The 26384-nt window shown below is 38.6% G+C and overlaps 1 protein-coding gene across 13 annotated transcripts in view; it reads left to right on the forward strand.

Annotated features, from left to right (window-relative positions):
• The window catches only part of NRXN3 (neurexin 3), a 1648091-nt gene that overhangs the window by 1556538 nt on the left and 65169 nt on the right, over positions 1–26384 (forward strand). The gene's annotated exons all lie outside the window — the stretch shown is intronic.

Below are 26384 nucleotides of genomic sequence, written 5' to 3' on the forward strand. Positions count from 1 at the left end.
ATGGGTTTCAGCAATTCATATGTTAAGTGAGGTTATATTGTATTCATCCCAGAATTAAAAGCAATCCCCAGTGTGTAGCAGATTGATAATAAATTAATTACCAAAATAACTGAATAACTATGGTTTGGGGGGAGAGAGGTTGTCTGCGAGCCCAGAAGGTTAGCTCATGACTTGTAGATTGTCAGAAATCACTCAGTTCTCTGCAAGTTTGATGGCTTTTATTTCATGCTTTTCAGCTTACCTACATCTGCCTAATCGTGTTCTTAATAGTCTGTAGAATTGTCAGCTCTTACAGTTGACCACCACCTGATAATTGATAGTTCTCTCTGTCTGCAGCACAGAAGAGCTAGATTAGGAAAAACTCAGGCTCTCCTCTTCTGATTAGCACTCAGCATTGGGAGGGGATGAGGACGCAGCCCAGATGGAGAAAGAATATACCGGGCACATTCAGAGTGAGTCTGGGTGATGAACCAGGAAGAAGTGACAAGGCAAATCATTTCAAATTTGTTTTATTTTATACATGAAACCCTTACTTGTTAGCATTTTTTAAATAATTGATAAACTTGACTATGTCCATGTATTTTCACTCTTAAACTGTGCTATGGATGTAGCCCTCTACATCGGTGACTTTGGACTTGAATTTCTTTCTGCCCTTGTTCTGTTTGAGTTTAGACTTTCAGCAATTTGTCTTTATGGTTTTCTATTCTTCCTCTGACGTGCCTTGCAAATTCACCCGTAACCAAATCTGTTTAATGAAGGTCACAAAAACTAAGTCAACATGAGACCTGGGAGTGAAATCCAGTGGTCCTGGTTTTTTTTTTATTCGCTAAGGAGCAGCCACCTCCATCCCACCCTCCCACCCCTACATCAGGGCAAGTTATAGTATTTCAGGCCTTTTGTCTTATTGATCAAGTCATCCATCTCTCATTCTGCAAAGTCAGGTCCTTAAGTAGTTCTGTGGAGCCATAAGGACTCTTCCTCTTTAGCCATCTTTGACTTTGTCATTGATATTATTTACTATGTCTGATAATAAATATTTTTTTTAAAGTAAGAGGTCAGAGTGAGCAGGAAGGATTAGATAGGACGCCAAATCTCTCCCTCAGTATATGAGAATATACTGTCCTCATCATGAGGCTGATGTTATATCTCTGAATAGAACCTTAACTTCTTATCTTAGAAATTCTTATTCAGCTCCCTAAGACTGCCATTCTTGTATGTCTAAACTATATATAATTTATTATTATTATTACTTTCCTTAGGACATAAGCTAGATTCTTCCATAGTGTAAGCCCCTTACTTTCTTTTTGGTCTTCACTAATTGATAAAAGGATTTTATTTCTGTCTTGGTCTAGAAATACCTTTTTAGCAATGTTTATGAAAAAAAGATCCTGTGTATTTTTTTTTTCCTTAGAATTCGTTTATTATTTTCTCTACCATTCATTTTTGACTCTTTTTTTCTTAATCTTTCCACCATTCCTATTGTTTCCCAGCCATTTTTTTTCTATGATCTTAGAGAACTGCAACTATACTTAGCCACATCTTTCACATTTACCTGTGTGGCTCTTACCTGGGGCAGCTTGCTTTATATGCTGGGCAGGTTCCTGAAGAGGCAGGTAGAAATTGAGTCTTTGGAAATCAAGTCATTGCTTAAAGATGCGGCAGAACTTGCTATTTGAATAAACCCTATTATGAACCTTTTTCCAAAGCAAATAATCACTCTTTATCTTATCTTCTATGCAAATCCTGATTTCCACATTTAAGCTTTACTTAAAGTAGTGTCCTTTTGTATAGTTATCTTTACATAATGGTCATTCCCCAATCTTATAATTGAAAATTAGGTAATTTTCATTTACTTTCTGGCTTTTATGCCAGAAAATCTCTTATCTCTATCTTTATTTTGGTAATTCTCTTGGAGGAACACTCATAGTCCCTGCAAAATGATCATATCTCTGTTTCAGTCTAAAGACAAAACAGGAGAGTGTATACTAGGGAATGAGGTACCCAGAGCCAAGTTAAGTGAACTATTGATGACTTTTCAAAAAATTGCAGTGAATCATGATTTCCTCACAAAATATAGACATGCCTGATTTTGGCATTTAATTTTAAAACATACTCAGATATGTTTTTCTTCTCCCTCTCCCACTGTGGGTATATACCTTCATATAAATGAAAAATAAGTCATCTTGACTTTGAGTCATGCATGAACAAAGTTTTCCTTTTCTAGTTCTGAGAGTGATTATTTTACTTTTAGAGAGGATCTCTCCTTCTGGGGCCAGCTGAAACATCAATGAAATAAATATAATTCAGAAGTGAATGTGAAGACGAAACTTAACTTGCCTTTTTACCATTAAATACATATTTGAAAAATGTGCCATTCTTTTATAGATTTTCTTTCTTTGTCACATCATCACTGATTCGAACCAGAGAACTACATCTTAACATTCTGCCCAAGATAATGTGCTATTTTGTGGCCTGTGCCAAAGCATAAAATGCCAATGAGAACTGGGTAGGTCCCAGCCCAACTTTGTTAAACCTAATGGACTTGGTCATTTCAAAAAGCATCTGTGATCAAGGTGCTCCCTGTAATAGTATTTTGCCAAGTGAATCTGGACTGGAATCATTCTACCTTCTGACCCAGTTCTCAAGTCTGTTCACACAGGAGGTCTGAAAAGGAAGCCAGATGTAGAAACTGGCTTTACTACTGAGAACCTGAAAGTTTAGCTAGTGGGGGAAGAAAAAGAAAGACTAGAGTGTTTTCCGGTGATCCTCTTTCTGTGATTGGTCTGTACATGTCTTGTGCCCGTGTTGTATGCCTTTGTTAAGGGTTCACATGAAATACACCGAAGGCTGTGGCCTGGTTGGAATACCATACCAACCCAGCATTCCAAGGTCCAGCTTCATCTTTGGAACCAGGTGAGCTTTGTGCCCGCCAAGTCCCACTGGTGCTCAAGCCTTTCATTTCAGGAGGGTATTTGGGTCAGATGCCCCTCTCCAAGCAGGCTGATGGACTTTAGCTATGCACAAATTAGTTTTCTTGAGGAGCTATTTATTGCTCTTAAATTAGCAGCATATTCAGTTGAAAGCAAAAACAAAGGCAGTTGTAAAATGAAGACACAAAAGAGAGACTGTGTCTGGTCTTGTATGTGCATTGGTGTCAGAGCACCTGGGTGAAATAGGACCACCTTAGTATTTTCATCACTGGTCTTTTGGTGGTCCCATCTTGCTGAAAGGCCCAAACAGAGGCTGTAGCCATGTCTGATCATTGATGGATTTCTTGACATTTTTGAGAAGGACAAGCCAAATTAATGGTGATATTGTCTGACTGATTCATCGTAAATTCTCCCTGCAGTGTTAATTAGCTTTGTTCTTTTTCTCCTCCCAGTTTAATCTCAAGGATATGTGTATTTTTGTATCATTAATTTAAAAAGTCTGCAAAGCACTTCGTAACATCTATCTAATTTGAAAGATGCAGCATGATGCAGTGGGAAGAACACTCAACTAGAGGTGAGGACTCCTGAGTTCCTGTCCAGGTCTGGTATTAATCTGTAGTGCGACCTTGGATACAACCTTTCAGCCATATTAATTCTTTGCTGTTGCCAGCTTACAAAGCTACTTCAAGTCTTCAGGCAATAAGAAATATACTTTTCCTCTTCATTAAATATACATTCTCCTTTAAAGCAGAGTGAGTTATAAACTGACATTAAGGAAATTCGCTAAGTATGTTATTTGTTTTCCAGGAAGGTAATCCTTTATGGAACAGGACAGGATTACCTTCATGGAGCAAGTTTAGCAAAGTCCCTTAATTTTAGGCTGTTAGGGTGATTTCCAGATCACTCTTGTTCACCTTTTTCCTCCTCGACTTCCTTAAGGACAAAAAAGTATAAACTATATATGGTACCTCTAAACAAAAGTTCAGTTGCACTTATGTAATGTTCAACACTGTATCAGAAATCCAGAGAGAACCAGAGATAGAGTGGCCAAGTAGAAAGTGAGATGAACTTTGCACACTCAGTGTTGGAAGACATCTCAAAGGTACTTTAGTCCAACTACCAAAGCATTGTTCCAAACACTTTGTGCTTCTCAAGATTGGCTTTCTATCGTAGGTTTCCCAGTTACAACTGCCCAGGGGAGCCATTTAAGCTCCACGAGACTCAGCTTTCTCATCTGTAAGAGGGAGAAATTGGACCCAATTATCTTTTAATCTTTTTTGCCTTAATATCCTCTTATTCAGCTAGACATTTTCTGTATTTCAGAAATCTGCTCTTGGAGAAAGAGATATTGAGGGCAAAGCAAAGTAGGTGATAATGAGATTTTTAAAGTAGTAGTAAAATTAAATGCTTTGAGGTTTGGCATAATGGTCCAGTAGTTTAGTTATTTGCGTGAGTAAGATGTTGAGGAAACCAATTGGCTCTTTCCAGTCAGAACTTCCTGTTATAACTGGGTAATAAACATACTTCTTACTTAATAAGAAGTGGCTAAAGCTTAAAGAAGACCACTGCTAATACCCACAAGCAGCTGAATAACATGTCTTGATTATTGACATTTCACACTTCCACAGATCTTGTCTTTCAATATTGACAGTATTACTTCCCTGCTATTTTTATGACAAAAAAAAAGTCCAATTAAACATAAACCTTATTTTCCTAAATGATTGCTTCTAGGGATATTCAGATTAAATAGAAAAACACTCTACATATATTTTTGTAAAGTCTCTTATTCAGAGCAGTTACAAGGAGCTATCTTCTTTCAGTCTTATGAAGGAAAGCACATTCTTCCTAGAAGTCATATTTCCACTTCTATTGCCATAATCGCTTTATGATGTGACATTCAAAACAAAGACTTGAGGTCATATATGTAGTAAAGTATTTAATTTGATAAATAATTTAGACCAGTACTTCAAAGTAAAAATTCAATATTCCTGAAATAAAGTTTTAACCCAAGCTTGGTCATAAAGTTATCACATAAACAATAAGGATTACTCTCAGGATGGAATGTAATGTCTTGATTAGAAAGATGCACAAATGAAGGATTAATTTCATGGAAGAAAAGAAATCTGGACTATTTATTTGGCAATAGGAAATCAGATCAAAATATATTTGTTTGACATTCGAATAGGGTCACGTGGGTAGACAGGATCTGTCTTTACAAGTATTTTCAGTCTCTGACATGAGAATGGGATTGGGGAAATGAATCCTGTGTGTTACATGATTAAGATGCATATTGGAACTAAGGCAGGATGATTTCTGAAGTTGGTATACTGGAAAGTTATCTTCTACATACAGCTTTCATATATATATATATATATATATATATATATATATATATATATATACATACACACACACATACACACATACATACACATACACACACATATATACTATAAATATATAAAATTTCAAATATTTCAGATATATATATAATTTTTTAAAAATTCCCTGATCTTGGTGCATCCACACATGAAATAGACTTGTCCAGTGGAAAAAAGGCAGTTTTTAATAGGGCAATAGTCAGGTGGGATTATATCCAACTGTGGGCCAGAAGGCATAGTACTTCTCAAAAAAGAAGCAAGGTGAGACAGACAAATAGATAAAGAAGATGTGGTACATATATACAATGGAATATTACTCAGCTATAAAAAGGAGCGAAATTGGGTCATTTGTAGAGACGTGGATGGATCTAGAGACTGTCTTACAGAGTGAAGTAAGTCAGAAAGAGAAAAACAAATATTGTATATTAACACATATGTGTGGAATCTAGAAAAATGGTACAGATGAACCGGTTTGCAGGGCAGAAATTGAGACAGATGTAGAGAACAAACGTATGGACACCAAGGGGGGGAAAGTAGCGGGAGGTGGGGGTGGTGGTGTGATGAATTGGGAGATTGCGATTGACATGTATACAGTGATGTGTATAAAATGGATAACTAATAAGAACCTGCTGTATAAAAAAATTTTTTTTAATTTAAAAAAAAAGAAGCAAGGTGAGCTAGGTCCTCATAATAGTTACTAGTGTACAGTAGTTACTACTGGTAATAGTTAAATGTCCAAAGAACATTTAACCCATAGAAATAGTGCTAGTAACTGACTAAAGAAGAACCCCAAACTTCCTAAGGCAAATATCAGTTTTATTCCTAGGTATTTGAAAGAATAATAATTACGATTTCTAATTCCACACCTTAGAGCATATATTTGAATAAGTTAACCTTTTTCTTTAAAAAAACCTTTCTAAGAATTAACACAGCTTTTTGGCCTGAGGTATTTTCTTTGGAGGAAAGGAAAGAAGTTAGAAAAAAAAAAAGTGTTAAGTGGGGGAGGAAGTAAGGAGAAAAAATATTAAAGCAGAGGATATGACTAAAAAAATTATTTCTCAAAAAGCAAGGGGTAGCTTAAAACAAAAATAAATTTGCTTTAAAATGCCAAGAAAGAGCATTTACCCAAGGGTAAATCTCTCAGATCTTCCCTTTTGTTGGAAGAGTTTGCTTCCTCCCATTTCTGCTGACTTTTATCAGTTGCTATCAGCAAGAGAGCTACAAAGAGGCCATTGGCACACATTCTCTTCTGGGTTATCATGACTTGTCTTTCCTCACACTGACAGGGGGCACCTATCACAAATTAAAGCAGCACAGACATATGTGTGGGCATGCCTGCAAAATCTTGACTGGCAGCCAGGCATCCCCTTTGCCTCATTAGCCCTTGGCTTACATGTGTCCCACCATGGTCACTGAAGGTGGCCCCAGGACAGATGCACTTCATAATCATTCACTGTAATTATGTAAATAGCAAATGAACTATATCCAACAGAAAAAAAAAATAGTTATTGCCTTAGGAGGTGATGGTTGAGGAATGGGGAGTTGATATGGCTGAGAGAGAAAGGGAGAACCCTTTGTTGATACAGTAGAATAGTGAGAGATAATGCAAAATTTAAAAAAGGAGAAATATTAATATATCTTTATACAGTTAATATTTGTCTTTTGTTGTTGTTGACCCCAGCTTTTGACTCACCAGGAACTAACTAGGAAACATTTTGCCACCCAACAGACCTTCCTTCACTGGGTTTCTGTATTTCAATATCTCATGAAGAGGCAGTGAACTTAATGCTCAGTTTAATACAATTATCCTTCATCATAGCTGTGTAGGAAGACTATTCTTTTCCCAGATGTGACACAGATTGTTTGGCTAATAGATAAGAAATGCATTCTGTTGTCCTCAAAATACCTTTCTCATTAGACCATGTAAGTTTGAGCAACAATGGGATGGATTTAATTTAAATCTTAAATTTTAAAGTTTCTATAGAAGTTCATCTCACTAGAACTCTTCTCAATTGAGCAATAGTATCCAGTTTTCTATCAAATAACTTATATTTGATAATATGTATTATTTAATGACTGAATCAACTGATATGCAAAAATAAAATATTTGACTCTTCATGTGAGCTAAAGGCCAGACCTTAAAAGGAAGAAGACCCTTATCAGACACTCCTCATGCCTTAAGAGGCTCTTTGAAGCCATAAACTTGAGAGCAACTTAAGCTCATTCCTGACTCTGATGCTGCATTTGACATGAGCCGCGTGTTTGTGGCAGTCACTCCTGTGTGACTGTGTAAATTCACTGTGTCAATAGTTTGTTTGCATCCTGAATTAATTTGTATAAGGTTCCTGGAGGAATGCTGATTTCATATTGGAAACAAGGTTAGGCGGAAGCCTTGAAACTGCCTTTATGGAGTTCTGTAACTCAGCACATTCTAATTCTCACTTCCACCATACTTTAGAGGAATCAGTCTGGTGACTTCATGAGACTAAATATTGGGAAAAAATTGCTAGCACTCCTAAATCAACCAGATTCTGTCAGTTTACTCCTTGCAAGATTAGTGCATTAACTCTTTCCTGTCACTGATTGCATTAGAGTTGCACATAATCCGATTTGTGAAATGCTGCCCTTGTATATGCAGATAGTTAGAAAGAAGAAAGTGTGCCCAGCCAGATGGAGTCCTGAGGAAGGAAGACTGCTTGAAATGTAAAGGTGGTGTAAACTGGCTTATTCATGTGTGTGACAATGAGCTTTCAGAATTTTCCTGGTCTCACCTTGTTCCCAATTTAATAATTTTTTTTCCTAAAGAAAAGGCCAAATTTCCAGGGCACTGAGTGTTCGTACTCTGACATCAGGTAGATGGAGTTCACATATTCATCACTTATTAGCTCTATTATCTTGAACAATTTATTTAGCTTCTCTAAGTCTCCATTTCTTCTTCATAAAAGGAGGATTTGATACTAGAATGGCTATGCAGGATTGTTGTGAGGCTTAAACGTGGTAACCCATCTTATTTAGGTAGCACAGTGTCTGACACAAAGAAAGATCCAATGAGCAGTAGTGGCTATCTTTCCTATTCTGATCATCACCATTACGCAAGACAGATGCAAAGTAATGGTATCATTCAAACATTTTCATGCAGAAATTTAATGGGCATGTGCTGAGTTTTGGGGTTATTTTTCTCAATTGTTTTTATAAACAATAAGCCACAGGCTGCATAAACATAATGCCATGCATGATGGTAATGAGTTTAAAGGGAAGTTGGCAGTCAGTAGGAAGTGAATTTGAATCCTTATTTCTATGTAAGTGCTTCACTTGCCTTGAACAATTTATTTAACTTTATTCTACTTCATTTTGAAAATGAATAATATGTAACTATATGTAGGAGAGGTACAATAAATTATTTCTAAAGTAAAAATTTAATGCTTTTGTAAATGTGGTATTATTAAATAAGAGTTTGCCTTGTCCAATGATACTTAGCTTTTTTACTTCTGGAAAGAAGTTATTAGGTTCCTTTTTTTTGTTGTTGGGGTGGTGTTGTGGTCTTATCCTTAGTCCTCAAAGCACTGTTAAACATGGAACATCTGCCCCTCATTTTCAACCTCATTCCTTCGAAACCAGCTGCCACCATGTTTATAATCTTTGTTTTCACCTTGTGAAGCTGATGAAGGGAAGTGGAATCCACTGAGAAAAAGATTTTCGCTGGAGGGTGACTCAGCCTTCAAAAAGAAAATCAGCAATGTGAAAGGGGAAAATGTTTAATCACCGAGAGCAATAATTACATTCTAAATATTGGCCCAGCTCATAAAGAGTGAAGAACTAAAAGAGAACGAGGGAGCTGCTTCGTTGTTTATCTTACATGATGCCTTTGTTTGCTGCTCTGGAATCGAGGCCTTGTCTGGGGAGAGAATCCACTACAGCTACATTGAGAGTCACCTACTAAATGATGCTTCTTTCCTTCCAGTCTTCTAGACTCCATTCCTTCATCTCCTTCTGAGCTTTAAGCTAGGGAACTGCCAGTTCCACAGCATTTTCTTATACACTTCTCTGTTACCCTTATGCAGAGAACTCAGAATGGCATGCTGGTGGGCAGTCTGCTCAGGAAGAGAACACTTAGCTCTTTGACTTTATCTAGGCGGAAAAGTATGGCATTAACACATGCAAAGCCAACATCTACATAGACCGGTTCTCAAGGCAGAATTTATTCCAGTTTATCTGCTCATTCCTTATATTATTTTGTTTTCTATTATGTCACCAATATTCTGAATTTTTTTATTACGTGTGTTGTAAATCGGTCCTACCCCCCCAACACACACACACACACACACACATACACACGCATACACATGCACACACACACATACACACACACACATACACACACACACATACACACGTGCATACTGCAAACATACCACAGAACTATTCAGTCAGTTAAGACCACTGATTTTTGCCTAATTCCTCATAGCATTTCCAGTTTATTATTTGTCATCTTGATTGGAACATTCGTGCTTTATCCTGCTGACATTTAGGCATAAAATACCAGGTTATTTCTAGCTGGGTAGGAAGCTCAGCTTCAACCTATCAGATTGCGTTGCTGATTTATAGAGTAGGAACCAAGAGAAAAGAACTACAGGTGAGCATAATAAATAGAAGACAAAAAGGTCCCTAAGCATTTCACTTGCAACCTATCCAAATCCTGCAAACTCTACCTTTACACCAAAATTTGGTTCTCAGTACCTTCAGACATACTCCCAATTCTCTTTTCACAGAACAGCTTGTTTCCTTTTCTCTTTCTACTCTTTATTGAACCTTTATTGTATCCCAAGTGCTAAAGTGGGCACTTTACGTTCATCTGGCTCAGTTGCTCTTGCGGTAATCCTACGTGGTGTTGTACCATCCCACTGTGCAGCAGCTTCTGTGATACTGTGAGGGGAGAGGTACAGTGGATGTGTGCCTAGTAACGCCTCCATGATGCTCTATTGTGATAGGTTACTCACTTATTTGCTGCTTCCCTCATCAGACTATATCTCATTCATTTTATCCACAGCAAATAGCATGCTACCAGGTAATTCAATATCATCCATATAAATGAAACCCTGCGTATAAATCATGAGAGGGCCATTCTGACTAGGGACTCACCCCCTCTGCAATAGGAGAACACAAGTTCAACATGACTGTTAGGAAGTAAGAAGGAAACTTCTACTACTTTTTACATTCCCTACTTTTATTTCAAAAAGTTTTATAAACTTCAAGTATTTAAAAACATCAGTGTTTATATGGTCTTATACTTTGATTTCAATAATAACTGCACACACATGGATTGGCATGTAAAGATGTTTCCAGTACAATGTTAAATGGGGGGAAAAACATGGTTCCTAATAACATATATAGAGTAAACCAATTTTTGAACATATAGTTGCATATTTGCATCTTTATATCCAGGCACATTCTTATTCTTCATTCATTCTTATTTAATCAATCCCCTGTTGTTAGATAATTGGGATATTTCTAATGCTTTGTTATTATCATTATTAGAAAAACAAAAAAAAAGCCTGCATCAAATATCCTACAACAGTCTCTCTGTGTGCTTGTCTAATCATTTTGTTGGGATAACAAGACCCATATGTCCACTTCAATGCAGCTATTTGGTGTGAACTGCCTCCCTGCCTCCAGGAAGGGGCTTTTCTCCTGGGAGTAGTGGCTGCCACATTATCTGGTGACTGGAGTAATATGAGTTCATGTGACATGATTAACAAAGCATGCCAAAGGTCATCTGCATCTTATTTATCAATGAGTTATCTGATGCCCCTGAGACACACTTAGCTTTTCAAAAAGCCCATTCCTGAGCTAAATTCCTGTGCTCAGATTCAGCAAAGGGCGAGTCTTCTCTTATCAAGATGGTCACATCTAATCTGATACACATGACCACTGGGCAGAAGGCCTTGTCAACTGAGTTCTGTGGGATTGGGTTAAATTAGGGGGGAAAAAGGTGCCTTAGATACAACAAAGACAAAGAACGGACTCTTGCAACCAGGGACTTCAATGTGCTTCCGTAGGACTAGAATGGGACTCACGTTTTAAAATAAATTAAATTTACAGGACTTTTTGAAATGAGGAACCTAAAAAAGCGGAAGCTCTTTGCTGACTTTCTTGCTGGTCATATTGACTGTCTGGTCTCAGAAAGATCTCCTTAGGCCTCAGGCAAGCTGTTCCTGACCAGGACCCTCATGTTGAAATGAGTAGAGACTAATGCATGCTGACAGCAAACATTCCTTGAGGACCTACTGTAGCCAGTGCCATGGTATTTGCAGATGGTGAAGCAGTGCCATAAAGGATGAATAGGAGTTACCAGGCAGAGAGGAGGGAGGAGGGCCTTGCTGGCAGAGGGAGCCATACACAGAATGCAGTGGGGAACCTACTCGATACATTTGGAATTGCAAATAGTCTGGCTTTGCTGGAGGTGGGTTATAAGGTGAGGATTAACAGGAAACGAGCTGATAGCATACCGGGAGGTGGCAGAGGATGGAGGCCTTGCAACTGCATGGCACTTATCACACTACCTGCTCACTTCGTTTTTTGACGAGCACTGAATGGGAACCTCAGTATGAATCGTTCTCACCTATCAAAATCGCTTCAGTGGCTTCCCATGGCTCTTAGGGAAGACTAAATCCTTAATGCAGCCTATGGGGCCCTGTACAATCTGTCCCCGTGTCTGTAGTCTTATCCTCACCAGGCCCACCTTCTTCCTTCCAACCCTACTCTCTGTGTTCCAGCCATATTGATTTTCCTTGAGTTTTGTGAATGGGCTGCATTGCTGCCTCCTGACAAAGGGCCTTTGCACATTCTGTGTGCTCTTCATGGAATCCTCCTTCCTCACTAACAGTCTTGCGTATTTATTTCTTCTTACCCCTCAGATCTCAGCTCAATCATTTTTGATTCAAGAAATGCATCCCTGAGTTCCCTCATTGGATCTAACTTCCCACTTCATGTTCTGATAACAGCATGTATTTTTCTTTCACAGTACTATAGGAGGAGTAATTGTCTATGATATGTTGGTATAATTGTTTGATCAGTGTTGGTTTCCTCCTAATAAGTAACATCATCATCATCAGTACTATCATCATTAAATCGGCCAGCATCAGTTAGGGTGTTTACCATATGCCTCACGCTGTTCTAAGCATTTTATATGTATTAACTCATTCAGTTCCCAGAACAGTCCCCATTGTACAAATGATAAAACTGAGGGAGAGAAAAGTTAAATAACTCCCCAAAGTTACACAGCTAGTAGGTAATGAAGTTGGAATTTGAACCTAGGCAGACTGGATCCATACTCTTCACCACTGTGTTTCTGCTGACTTGTAAGTTCCAGTCGTAACACAGTGATTGCTCAATTAATATTTATTGAAAATATGAATGGATAAGTAAATTAATTAATGCAAACTCCATACATGCCCAACTCTTAATTGGGGGCAATTGGGCATGACAGAAAAGAACCATGATAGACACTTCATTGGCAGGAATACATGCTGGAGAAGATTCGGAAAAGAGGAACCCTGAAGTACTTTATGTGATTTGTGATGAAAAATCTTACAAGATGTTAACCAAAGAGATTAGTTCTGTGGTTTACATGTCCATCATCATGACCTTTCCCAATATTGACTTTTGGGTTTGTTCAGTGTCTATAATCCTATAGGCTGGCATTTATAATCTTGAGTGATTACGCTGTATTTGCAAAGGCTTTGCTATACATTAAACATCCCTTGGAAACTTTGAAATACAGAGAGCAAGTCAATGGTAATATTATCCAGGCTCTGCCAGTCTGTGGTTATCTTGCTTATGCAAAGGCAAATTAATTTCCTCTTTCTCATCTCTATATAATAAGTACTTTATGGCTTTGTGTTTTCATGCACTGAGATTTTCCCCATGCATCATAGAAAACTTCCACATAAAAAGAGGTAGAACAATGACTGAAACTAGTTCTAGGACCTTAGACATTGGATTATTATCTGAAACCCATGGTCAGACCATGGAACTCCCTTTGCATTACCAGACTCTAATGAAGCAAATTCAGTCTCCTCATGGACTTGCTTTCACATGCCCTTTGCTGAAAGTTCAGATGAAAAAATCTGCCCACATTGTTATTATCTCTATGTAAATAATTGTGTGCTTGTGGTTTCTCTGTATTAGATGTTATTCTGTTATCGGTTGCATTCACATAGTCCTAACTAGATGACTGATGCTTTCATTTTACTACATAGTCTCCGCTCTCTGAACTTGTTATAGGATAAAGGAGGGAAATACGTAGGGGAAACATTTGGTGATGGGGGAAGGGTGGTTTGTGACTCACAATATTGGGGTGGAGGGAGCAGGAAGTGATTTAAATATGTAGTACAGTAAGTTAGTTTGCTTTTCCCAACATTGAAATTGTTGAGTGGGGTGGTGACTTAGATACTTGATTTCTCTACTCTTGGATTTACTAGTAAAGAAGGAATATAGTATAAGGAGCAAGGCAGTGTTGGTTTGGGGTAGTAGTGCAGTGTATAATTCTGTGACTATGTCACAACCAAGTCAGATTTACATTTAGCTGGCTTTTGTATAGGCTTGTGCATAGTACTGTTTTGTGTTAAATATCACTAGAGGATGTTTAATACATAAAACCATGAAATTAGTGTTTATATATTTTGGTACTCATGCCAGAGTTGAATGTATTACCTGATGGAGGAAGGGGAGATTGTGACTCTAGGGATAACTTTTAGACAGTCTGGACAACCTCCACAAACAAATCAAACCCAGGATCAATTCAGTCATAATTATATGCAGTCATCCAATTTCAAGTTAGGGTAGTAGGATGTGGATTTGGGGGTGATTCTTAGTGCCAGATAAGGGTTGGATTATTCATAGGGGAAGCTATTCAGTATAAGATGGGTAAGACTAAATTCAAAGTTCTTCACAGAGAATAAGGTTATGTTACTGAACCAAACTTGGGTCCACTCACCCACAGAACAGCAAAACCAGTTTACTAACACCAGGTTGTGGTGAAGGAAAGTACAGCACTTATTGCAGGGCACCAAGCAAGGAGTATGGGTAGCTCATGCTCAAAAGATTTGAACTCCCTGATGGCTTTCAAGGAAGAGTTTTTTAAAGGTGACATTTGGTGTAAGGGTTGTAGGGGACATGACTTTCTTCTGAGTGATTGGTGGCAAGGTAACAGGATGGTGTTTTGGGAATCTTAATCATCAACCTTCTGGTTCCAACTAGTCTGGGGTCTAGTGCTTGTGCTCAGCATGTAGTCACCATCATCCACCTGGGTGGGGGTCTTAGTTCCTGTAGAACAACTCAAAGACATGTGTCATATGGTTACATATATCCCTTGAGGAGGAACTAGGACTGTTTTATTGCTTCACTATTGTTTCTTGATTGCTTTTCCTTTGTTTCTGCATTCCCCCACTTCCCTAATTAGTAAGTGCTTGAGTATGCTCTTTGGAATTCAGAGAAGGCCTAGGAGACAAAAGCCTCTTTCTACAAACAAGAAATCTGGGACACAGAGGGCCTTTTGTACCTGGGAGGGCCCTGCAGGGTCCTGCTCTGTTTCAGTTCCACCTTTCCTTTGACACTCCTCAAGCCTGAGGGGAACAGGGGTGGGACCAGAAAGAGAAGAAAATTTTGGATAGAGAGGTTAATCATGAACTTGGCAGAGGAACTCGGGTTTAGAGGGACTCATTTTTAGTTACTGTGGATGCAACCAAAAAGCTAGACAAGTCCCTGGACTGGAGGACTGGGCTGTAAGTGAGATAATCCAGAAGCAGAATCCAGTAGGAATTGAATGAGTAGGCGAAGTTCACATGTCAGCTGGACTTCAGAGTTTGAGTTTCAGATGCCCACCTGACCACTCCAGGTTGGAATGGAGGAGACGATGGGGGGTAGGAGGGTATAAACGAAGGGGCAGTTGGGCACCAACAGACCACGTAGACATTCTAGCCAACTCTGTAAAGGGTAAGAGCCTCAATAGAAAAGCTAAGTTTGGAGGTTCTGTCTGGCTCTAGGCACATTGATTCAGTATATAAGGTAGCCATAGATTAGATTATTTCCGAATTTTAATTACTGATCAGTAGAGAGCAAACAGTATACTCTCATCACATACTTTAGAGCTGGTTGTGCTAAATCAGCACTGCAGCCCAAGGTCCCAGTACAGAGCCTACCACACAAAGCTTCATAAGTGGTTAAGCAATGAATGTGAGTGGATGAATAAATAAGCAAAGTGTTGGGGTGGATGGCCTGGGACGGTGGCAGATAAGGACTGACATCATCCTTCAGGGACCAGCTCAGAATGCCACGTTTTCACTACAGCTTTCACATAGAGTTAATTATTCCTCTCCTCTTTTCCTATGGTGATTTATTTATTCTACCTTAATGGCATTCATGAGTCATATTGTAATTACATTCCACTAATCCCTCTCCCTCCTTGACTATGAAATCCTTGACCGTGGGGATTTTTGGTTTGCATCTGTACTGCTACACATAGTATCTGGCACAGACTAGGCACTCAATAAACATTTATCAAGTTGAGTCTAAAGTTTCTAATATACCAGTGTGGTTTGTCAGCCATGCTTTATTCACTAAAATAAGATCACAGAGCTTTGTGATCATGTTACAGTCACATTGCAAAATTAGAGCAGTAACCTCTCCAATATCAGGATTTTTTTCCCCCTTCCTTCAGATTCTCTCTGGGTATAATTATCTCTTCTTTTGCCTCCTGGAGATTATATATTGGCGGAGGTTGTTAATGTGTGCTGTTTTAGATTTCCCCATAGTTCATGCACTTCTCTGATGAAAAGAAATGAGCTGTCTGTGGAATTATTCAGCATTAAGGGACCTTCTGCACTGACACAGATGCTAGAACCACACTGAGAAAACAAAGAATGTGCTCAGAGGCTTAGAGGGAGAGGGCAAGAAAAGCATGAAGGGCATGAAGAATGGGGCTCCTCCTCTCTTCTTCCCTGTACTGGGGGGCCCAGAAGTGGCATCACTTTGTACTCCAGTAGTGACATTTTCATTTATGAGCTAAGAATGCACTGATCACCAACTGCAAAAATTGATTTGGTTGTTCATCTGATTCAGCTCATGTCAGAGTTTGAAAATAATTATGATAGTGGAGCTGATAGTCAGGCAATTACATTTTTGTTCTCTCGCTCTCCAGCTCCTTCCCCCTCTCTTCCCCCCACCCCCATCCCTTTACCCTTAAGATTATTCTTGCGGGAAGGCAATGGAGGCACAGGACAAGGGAGTAGCTTTTGGAGGAGTGGAATATGGACTCCTACAGCACAGACTATAATAAATAGCATATTGTCTTGTCTAGTCCCTTATCTTAATCAAATTTTTTAGCCTCCTATGTAAGATGCAGATGAAAACCAGATGAAAGATGCAGACTATTTTGTCCCCTTCTTGAAAGTATGAAATAGGAAAAGCACATGCACTGCAAGGCAGATACTGCACCTGAACTCAAGGTGTCTTTACTATATCTATAGATATGGGATGTCTTTTAAAAAAGATTTTCTCCAAACCATAATGCACAAGGGAGCCTGGGGTAAGAAGAGATTTAGGCAACGTCTGTTTTGGGAAACAGGTTCCATGGGAGATTGAAAATAACCCTTGAAATAGTGGTACAAGGAACAGAATAAAGGATTAGAATAAAGAAAGAAGAGTTTTTGCTAGAAGCAATACCTAGCATGTAAACCTAAAATAATGTGGAAGATAGAGTTTGAGAGTACATCACAAGGCAAAACATTACTTTTTAGATGGATTAAGAGACTGATAGATGAATGTGGATTTCTTGATCTATTTCTATTTTAAAGGATATTTATTTGTAAACACTAGAAAATGCAATGCTTTTGACCCAGGAGATTGGCTTTTCTGGTCCAAAGCTAGTGAAATCAAAAGTTGGAGGATGGGGAGTCTATTCAGTCCAGAAAATATTGGTTTATCTAAGTTATTTGAAAAGGGCTTTTTTCTCAACAGTATAAGGAAAACTTTAAACACTCTGTACCCAAGTTGAAAGTTTAGAATCACATCTCTCTTCTCAGGGAACTTGCGGCTTAACAGTTCAGTATGACTACCTCAAAATTTAAAACCAATGAGAACTTCCCTCAAAAACGTCCCCCCAAGGATCCAGGCTTTTCTGTACACTCTCTAACTTCTCTGTAAACCTCCTTTCTACTGCCTGGCCCACTGCAATTGGACACATACACCTTTGTAACGAGTGTCCTGCACATAGTAAATGTGTCAGATAAGGTTGACTGAATTGATGCAGGAGTGGTGGTGTGGAACATGCCTTTGGCTTGCAACTCTACTAGCCAGCAGGGAAATGTTAGGGAATAAACTAGACAAACCTGAAATAAATATTTCAACTGCAGTTTATATTACTCACATTAAATACTGGAGAAGTATTTTGCTTTGTTATTTGTAGATCATGTATAAAGGCCTTTCCAAGAAAAAAAAAAATAGATGCATGGGCTCTTGGATCTATAGAGTCAACGCATATCCTTGGGTCATCTAGTTCAAAATACAAATGCAATTGTTTGGACATTTTGGTTTAGTGATGTTACTTTATATCTGAGCCTCTTTAATTCCATGTCACTCTCTTAGATTTGCTCAGAGTTTAAAGCCCCTTTACTCACTTCTTGACCTTCGTACCCTGTCTCTGGCCACAGATTATGGTTAAGAGAAGGACTTTAGAATCAGACAGATCTGGGTCCGAATTGTAGCTTTGCTACTTACTACCTGCATCCTTGAGCTCTCTGAACCTCTGTTTCCTCTTCTGCAAAACAGAAATGGCGACGCTTACTTCACAAGGTATTTGAAAGAATTAAATAGAATAGAATGGAAAAACTACTTAGCACAGTTCTTGGCACACAGTAAGTGCTTAATAAATGGTGTAAAATTTTTATTGATCTGTTACTATGGTAGCTTTAACTAAATTCACTCTGCTACCCTACTTTCTGAGTAGAGACTTTAGCTTGTCTCTGGATCTTTGGAATCATCAGGTTCTCTTCTGTTTGGACTTTGGGGCTTTTGTTTTAAAAGCACATAATCTTCTGCAGCCCCATCCTCTACCATCACAGCAGATAACAAAAAACCTTCTTCCTGTGGACTCAAGAGTCCTTTTTCGGCCTTTATCACCGGCTTTCTAGGCACTCTCTCTGCCACTTATCCCATTAACTCTCACCATAAATTTTCAGGCAAGCTTCCCTGTTATACTCACGCATCATTCCTGCAGCTCTCGGTCTCATCCGGAGATGCTGGTCTAGAGTAGACAGGAGTATCTCTTTCTGAACTCTTTTCTTAATCAGGCAACACCATGTGTAACATACTGGGCCTCCATAATTTCAATATGATCCCTCTTTATAACACCTACATAAGGGGGTCCACAATTCTATACTCCTACTTCCAAAACATGTAGACTAACGTTTCCACTTATACTTCTAGCCTGTGAGGGAAAACCATACAATTCACACTTTTTGAGGAGGTAATTTATTTCTTTGTTATCTCCCTGCTATGCATTTTGAGATAGCTACCTAACTTCTATGCCTCTTAGTTTATATACCAGCTTTAATCTATAGGGATTTATTATTTAATAATTACAAAACCTTTACCATGTGTATTAGGCTGGATCCAATACAATCTCAATGTGGAATACTCAAGAGATGGAAAGTTCCATCTTATAAATATCCTGGTCAACAGAAAACCCTTTGTTAAAATGTTCCTGATGCAAATATTTCTAGTGTGTACCTTTCATCTTTTCTATCTTAGAAAACTACCATTAATGTCACGTGACTTCAATTCAGGATCTATCATGCCTAGGGGTCATTTCAGTGCCCCCAAATGTGGAAATGTAGTCAACTGAGCTTCATCTGTATCACCTACTATCTTACAAAACCCTGTGGAGAATATTTCTTTTAGCAAATCTCTGGCATTACCTTAATCTTTGTTCAAGATACATCTCTCTCTTTAAGTTTAAGCACATTGAAACTTCTGGTTCAAAAGATAAATTTGTTAATTTGTTTTTAAGTAATTGATGAAACACTTAAAACTAAATAAAGGTCTGCTTCTGATTTGTAAAATTAACTCTGTTACTTTAAGTGTTAACATAGTTTTGTATTGTTAGATGCTACAAAGTTATTTCTTGTTGATATATTTCTTGTTATATTTCTTGTGCTTTCTTGTTATTTCAAGTTGATTCTTGTTATTCATTTTTTCTACCTACCCATTTATCTTTTTAATTTCTGATCACTAGCCAAACTATATACCATAGATTGGCTGATCCAATTCAAATGGCTGGCTGTATTTTAGGAAAGAAAAATTCATTTTGTGAAAAATAGGTATGAGGTTGAGAAGTTAGTGGTGGTGTGATACAGGAAAAAGAGTAGGATCAAAATGCATAGTAACGTATATGATATGCTGAAGGGTGCAAGGAGCCAAGGAAGATAGTGAGCTGACATCTGTCACCACCCAGTAGCATCCAATTTTAGCATTCACTCCTTCATTCACGCTCCCTGGAAGTGCACAGGCAAGAAGAATTCATGTCATGTTCTCAATTCTTCTCTGGACCCCAGGGTTGCAGCTCTCTGATCTTCTGTCTCATCATGGGATTCTAGAAAGAGTTACATTTCACTTGATCCAGTTCTCTTTTTCAGTCTGGAGCTGGGACACAGTGGAATTCAGTAAGAGCTGACACCCACTGGCAGTTTGCATGACTCAAGGTACAAACTGAACCCACTGCTGTGGGCACAGCTTTCCATACAAATCAAATCCCCACTCCCCTACGTCACCACCAAAGCTAATGTTTAATTGCTTACATTGCTTAAGAGTCCAAAAACATTCTTTCGTTTTACTGAGGCTCCTCATCAAAATGTTTCCACTTCACTATCCCATGGATGCGAAGGTGGTGGAGAAAAAGCCTTCTTAAGTGTTCTACAGAGTTTTAATCTATGCTGCCTCACGTGCTTTGAGTAGTGAGATTTGTATTTTACCTTCCCGGTTGAAGAGTCTTGCAGCACATGTTCACTGCATATGAATAAACCTGCCTCATTCATAACCACTAGTAGCTGACAACCTTTGGACTCCTTCCACAGCTTGAAAACTCTTCTATCCCTCGAAAGCATCATGCACTGTGCCACATTATTCTGTGTTTTTATTTCCGAAAAGGATGTGTTTTAAACAAATTGTCACTTAAAGGGAAAGCTCACGGAAGCTTTAACAAGTGGCCTAAAATTTAGAAGATATTAAATACTCCTCTCTCTTCTCTGTGGTAGCCATGAGCCAGACTCACACCCACTAACCCTATGTCTGTTACTTTTCCCCACAGTGTCATGGAGCAAAAATAGTAAATGGAACCCAGGAGACATGGGTTTGGTCCCACCTGTGTCACAACTAAGAGTGTGACCTATGACTAGCTATTATGGGACTGTGCATCATATAGAAAGAGTATTCTGAGAATGAAACCCCTATACAAATGAAAAGTATGATTATCACAATCCTTTGAAGATTTTTAGAACAATTTCACTCTTCTGACGGGGCTAGTGTATGGAATATCATGATAGCTGATGTTCATTTTGCTTATTCCAGCATACATTGAAATCTTTGGGGGCATTATAGCTCTAAAATCTGAATCAATAATGATTGTCTGGAAACCATTAGCCAACAGTATTACTGTTTCCAAGGTATTGCCTAGGAGTGCTGAAGAGCTGACTATACTAGATAACTTATATACAATTACAACATAGAGAAAAGAAAGAAATTGAATTCAATTAAACCTGAAGGGAGAAGCCCATAGGATGTAATCTGATTTGGAATTGGTTTTTTTCCTGAGATTTATTCTGTCATACAGTAGAACACCAGTAGATCTACCATGAGCCAAAGAGATAAGTGTTATGACCGCATGTACAGGACAGCACTTCTATTCTGCAGCTCCTCCTTGAAGTGTCCCTTTTAAGCCTCCATGTGGTGTCGAATGTTCACTCTCTCACAGATGGGGGAGGTGAGGGGATTTGTCTTCGGTCAAGGTCTCTCTGCTGAGAATTGCAACAAGGGGACACATTGCCACTTGCCTATCTTTCAGAAAAATGACTGCTGTGATAGCACAAATGTCCCGAGAGCTTTGCCTTGATGGAAGTGTGTTTTTAATGATATGATTTTGGTACCCAGCCCTCTGTGGCTAGCTTGGCATATGTCTTGTTATATTTAAACAGCACTGACTGATAAAGTAGCCGTTAATTGGCAGTTAGTGTGTAGGCTGCAGGTCTTTGTTACCCAGCCTTTCAGCTGACTGATCATTAACTGGAAGGAAATGTTTGACCCAGAAAGTCATTACTGTTATTAAGTGAGAAAAGAAATTAAAATGCTCCAAATTGCTTTTTTATGAATCAGATGAGGATTTTTAAAAAACAACAACAACAAAAGAAAGAAAGAGAAAAGATAGCTTGTGTTACAATGGAGCCAACATCTGTTTACAGCCCCACTCTTTTCCTGCCTCTTGAAGACCAAATGGTCATGTTTATGGGGGCAGGGATATATTTCCGAAATCCCACTGCTTCATCATCTAGAACCTCACTACTTTGACATTTCAAATCAGAAATTTCAAAAAATCCTTCAATCTTTTCCAGAGAACGCAGTTGCTAAAAATTTTAGAGGAAATCATTTTGTCTGGATGCCATGCAGTTTCTTAAACAGGGTTTGAGTAATTTTTTTCTAAATGAAAATGTGACTAAAAGCAGTATGATTGCATACATCTTATTATATAAAACTGTAATAGTATTGTCTATGTGTTTAGAATTAACTTTTTTCATAAGCCATTTGTGTTTTATTGAATTTTGCTGATTAAGCCTTAGCACCCACCTTGTGAGAGAAGTGTGAATTCTGATGGGTCTTCTTGACTCATTCTATGACCTTTGCACTTTGCCTCCCCAGTAATCTCCTCATCGCCCTTCTAATGTAAAAAGAAAATAAAAATGGTCTGATGGGGTGCTGTGAGTCTTGGCAATTAAAACTTCGCATGAAAATTGTCTCCTGAGAGAAAATATTACTCTCCCTTTTAATAAAAGAATACAATTAAGTCCTCCCTCAAACCTCTCGCCTTCAAATGTATTAATATCTTATGTAAAATATGGAAATGGATTCTTGTTTAGTTGAAAAACACCAAAGCAAGAGCAAAAAACATTTCTACCCATAAATTGCTTTATGAATATTAAATATTCCCCACATTGGCTCTGGCTAATAAAAACAAGAAAATGGAAGGTGTGGTGTGCTCTGTGCTTATTACCGTGTTGATTTAGTCCTGGGTGCAGTTCTAGGCCCTTAGCATTATTGCCTTTTCTCTCTTGGTTGCACAATGCATTAAGGTTTGGAAATGCCAGTGTTTTACCTACAGGGCTGGGATTCATGGGCTTACCTTTTACCTCTGAAGACTGGAGAAAGCAATTGAGTTGTTTGGAAATCTCTTTCAATTAGGTTTCAAAGGTACTGGGTTTATTTTTGCACATCTTTTTTTTTTTTTCCTTCCAGAGATTAGGACTTTAGAAGACTCTTTTAGCTACTTTAAAAAAAGAAATGTATCTCTGTATCAAATAGGACTAAAGGAGATGTGCTGCAGTGTTTGAAGGCAAGAGCATCTGATCTCCAAAGAATCAGAAAATCTCTTCTCTAGTTGTATTTGTAGATACTTTTTGTTATGTTGCCCTTTTTTTTTTTTTTTTTTTTAAACAGGTAAAGCTCAAATGAGCACAGCATGGTCCAGATGGTGTTTAAAGTTGCCCAAGTTTCTTTTATGTAACTTTCTCCTCGAAAGTGTGTTCCAGCTGGGAATCTATTGGGCTGTTAAAACTAACTTTGTCCCTTTTATGTTTCTGTTACACACACACACACACATATACAGACCCACACACAGGTGTGGACATGGCCATTCTAAATGTATGGCATTTCATCACATCCAATGGGGCTGAAAAGAACTCTGCAGGGCTTTATTAACTGTCTCTCAGGCTAAACATTTTATTCAGTTGGAAGACAGAAGAACTCTGCAGGATGATTTTCAAAACAGAGAGTAGAATTATTACCTACAGACAGGAACTCTTTGTAAGGCGCCCACCTTTTCACAGGGGCCTTACTTAAGAAGAGGTGGAAACAGGCATTCCATTCATCTCTGAAGTGTATACAGTGATGTCCTCATTCAGCTGTGTCCGCAGCAGTGAAAATTAGCTTGGTGTAACAGTTTCTTTAAATGCCTGGAACATACATTTCTTCTGAAATTAAACAAATAACATGTGCTAGCATTTGTGTAAAAAGATCACTTTGCCAGTGCACCGTTAGTGTATATTTGATTTGGTTTGTTTGTCAAGAAACAGAGGTGGGTTCCCCTGGAGTCCCCTGATTCCACTACCCACCTTTTCCATACTTACCCTGTGCTCCAACCAAACCAAAGCAGTCTCTTATTCCTATCCCTTCCTTTCTACTTTCCAGCTTCTATGCATTGATTTGTGCCATTCACCTGGACGGTCTATTCCCACCTCTGCCCATTAATATCCTATTATCCTGTCAAAGCCCAACCCAAAGACCAACATCTCCATGAATTCCTCTCTGCCATTCCAGCCAGCATTTATTGCTTGCCCCTCAGAGCCCTTTTTCTTTCTTTTTACTATTATTTCAGGATATTTATCCCAGACACTTAACCACTTTATTATAAGCTTCTTGAGGACTGAAGTCACTTCAGATGTCTTTTTGTTTCCCTCAAAGTGTTAGCCAGAAAAGAGCTGTTGAATGAGTGAATGGTGAGAGACCCTCCCGGGCACAGCTGGGGATACCCTTGGATATCACTGAGCAGAATTGTTCTCAACCCAAAGGCGTTCGTTCCTAGACAAATTCAGTGTATCACCTTGGCATCCTTTGCATCATCTGCTAAACAATCTAGTTAACTCTGTTAAAAATTATTGAAACACTTCGATACTACTTGGTAAACAGCCACTACCTCAAGACCCCAGATGACCTCTACTTCGCCACCTGCATCCCTCCCAGCAGGACTCTCTTCTGCCCACACCACAAAGCAGATGGAGGCCTGGGGCAGCCGAAGCTCCAGGACCCGGCTCCAGAGATATGGCCACTGTCTGTTCTGATGAATCAGTTCTCCTGCTGCACTAATTGTTAAATACTGACTGTTAAATTTAATATTACCCCTGCCAATATTGTTATAAACAGTGTGACACCCACAGAAGACATTTAAAGCCACATACTGTTTATGGAGTTATGTCTAATCTTCATTTCAGCAGAGAAGAAATGAGTGCTCTGAATAAGGACTGGGGATCCTTGAGCATTTTCCCAGTTTGGCTACAAAAGTTAATGAAATTGGGACCCAAGCTTAAAATACAGCTAGAGCTATAGATATATCCTATGATATAAATATAGAGATAAACTTGTTTCATTGAGGAGTAACTAGGGAATTAGATTCCACTTGGACCTCTAGGTGATGAACAATTGGAAGGGTATTAAAACTATTTTAAATACAAGCATTTATTGCCTTTGCCTGTAAGATACGACTTATGTGGGAAAGAGTCCAGTCCAGTGAGTTCCTGGGTATACAGCCTATGAAGATATTTAAAGCCTAAACTGTATTTATTCTGCATTTAAAGATGTTTAGAGACTGCCTTGTGTGTTAATGTGTGCTCTGCGACTAGCACTGCTTAAATGCTCTCCCCCTGCACGCATTGATGTGCACATGGCAGGGAAGGAGAGCAAGGAATGATAAACTGTGCTAACTGCACGATGTTCAAGTAAGATTTATCTAAGAAAGAACAGTCTGGTGCATCAAGGTGAATATTCGAAGACAGATGTTTATCTTAACGGACTCAGAGATACTTACAAACAACGCAATTGCTGCAGTCATTTTACAGGGCATTTATTCCGAGCGATTACGCTTACTCTTTCTTTTATATAAAGAATTCTACTTAAAGGTTTAAGTGACACCAGGACTAGTGTGGCCAGAGAACCATAGGTTGGTTTTTTCTGGGCTCTGCTCAGCCAATCCTATTTGGAATGATAAGAAGCAAGATCCAGATCTCTTCGGGGGGCACTTGTTGGACTTTCTGCAAAACCCGGTCTATTAAAATTTTAAGTTGTCCCGATTTCCAGAATAGTACATGATATTTGACTTACTTTAAACCTATAGTCCTTCAAATAAGGAATTGACTCCCTGGGACATGGTTGTACAATTGCAAGATGAATCGTTTATGGGTTTGTCTGGACCAATGAGACATTTTGTATCTTGAAAGCCAATATACTCTTCCGGAGTAACCCCTCTTCTTGACAAACAACTTATAAAGGTATTCCTGCCCTTGACACTTCCAAAGATCAGAATTAATGATAATTTGACAAGGATGGCGAGTAGTTCCCTCCTCCAACCCTATTCCTCTCTTCCTACATGACTCCTGGCTTGCCCAATTCTGCTTAAACCAACACACATTCCCTGAGCATCTCCTTTCCATTTAAATATCTGTTGTGCACCTAAGCTCTTGTCCAGCGCTGTAATAGTCCTGTGGGTAATTTCAAACCAATAATAAATAATGTCATAATATTAACAACACATCACAAAACAGTACCATCTCTGAGTCACTGATATCCATTTCAACCCACATAATAATGGCATGAGGTAGATGTCTCAGATTTATAGAAGAGGAAACTGGAAGACAGAGCTCTTGTGATCGCCCTGGGCTTCCACCCCAGGGGCAGAGCCCATGCTTTCTGACCCCAAACACAACACTTTCCTTGATATTATAGCTGGCTATAGAGGACACTCTTTCCCTCCCTCCAGTAGCAATTAAGTAGAAGGGAAAGATGTAAGCCAGATATTTATTATAAGTCAGAATATAAAAAACATGTTCCATGAGATTTGAAGAAAGTACTGACTTAGCATGTTAGAATATTTCATTTTTTAGCCATAGGATCAGGAAAAAGCAGCATGAAAAATGAATTTGAGTTGGGCCCTAAAGAAGGATATATAGAATTTTACCAAGTTTAAGTGGAATGAAATGCAAAT

Source organism: Balaenoptera acutorostrata, chromosome 3, assembly GCF_949987535.1.
Source record: "Balaenoptera acutorostrata chromosome 3, mBalAcu1.1, whole genome shotgun sequence".
NCBI lineage: Eukaryota > Metazoa > Chordata > Mammalia > Artiodactyla > Balaenopteridae > Balaenoptera > Balaenoptera acutorostrata.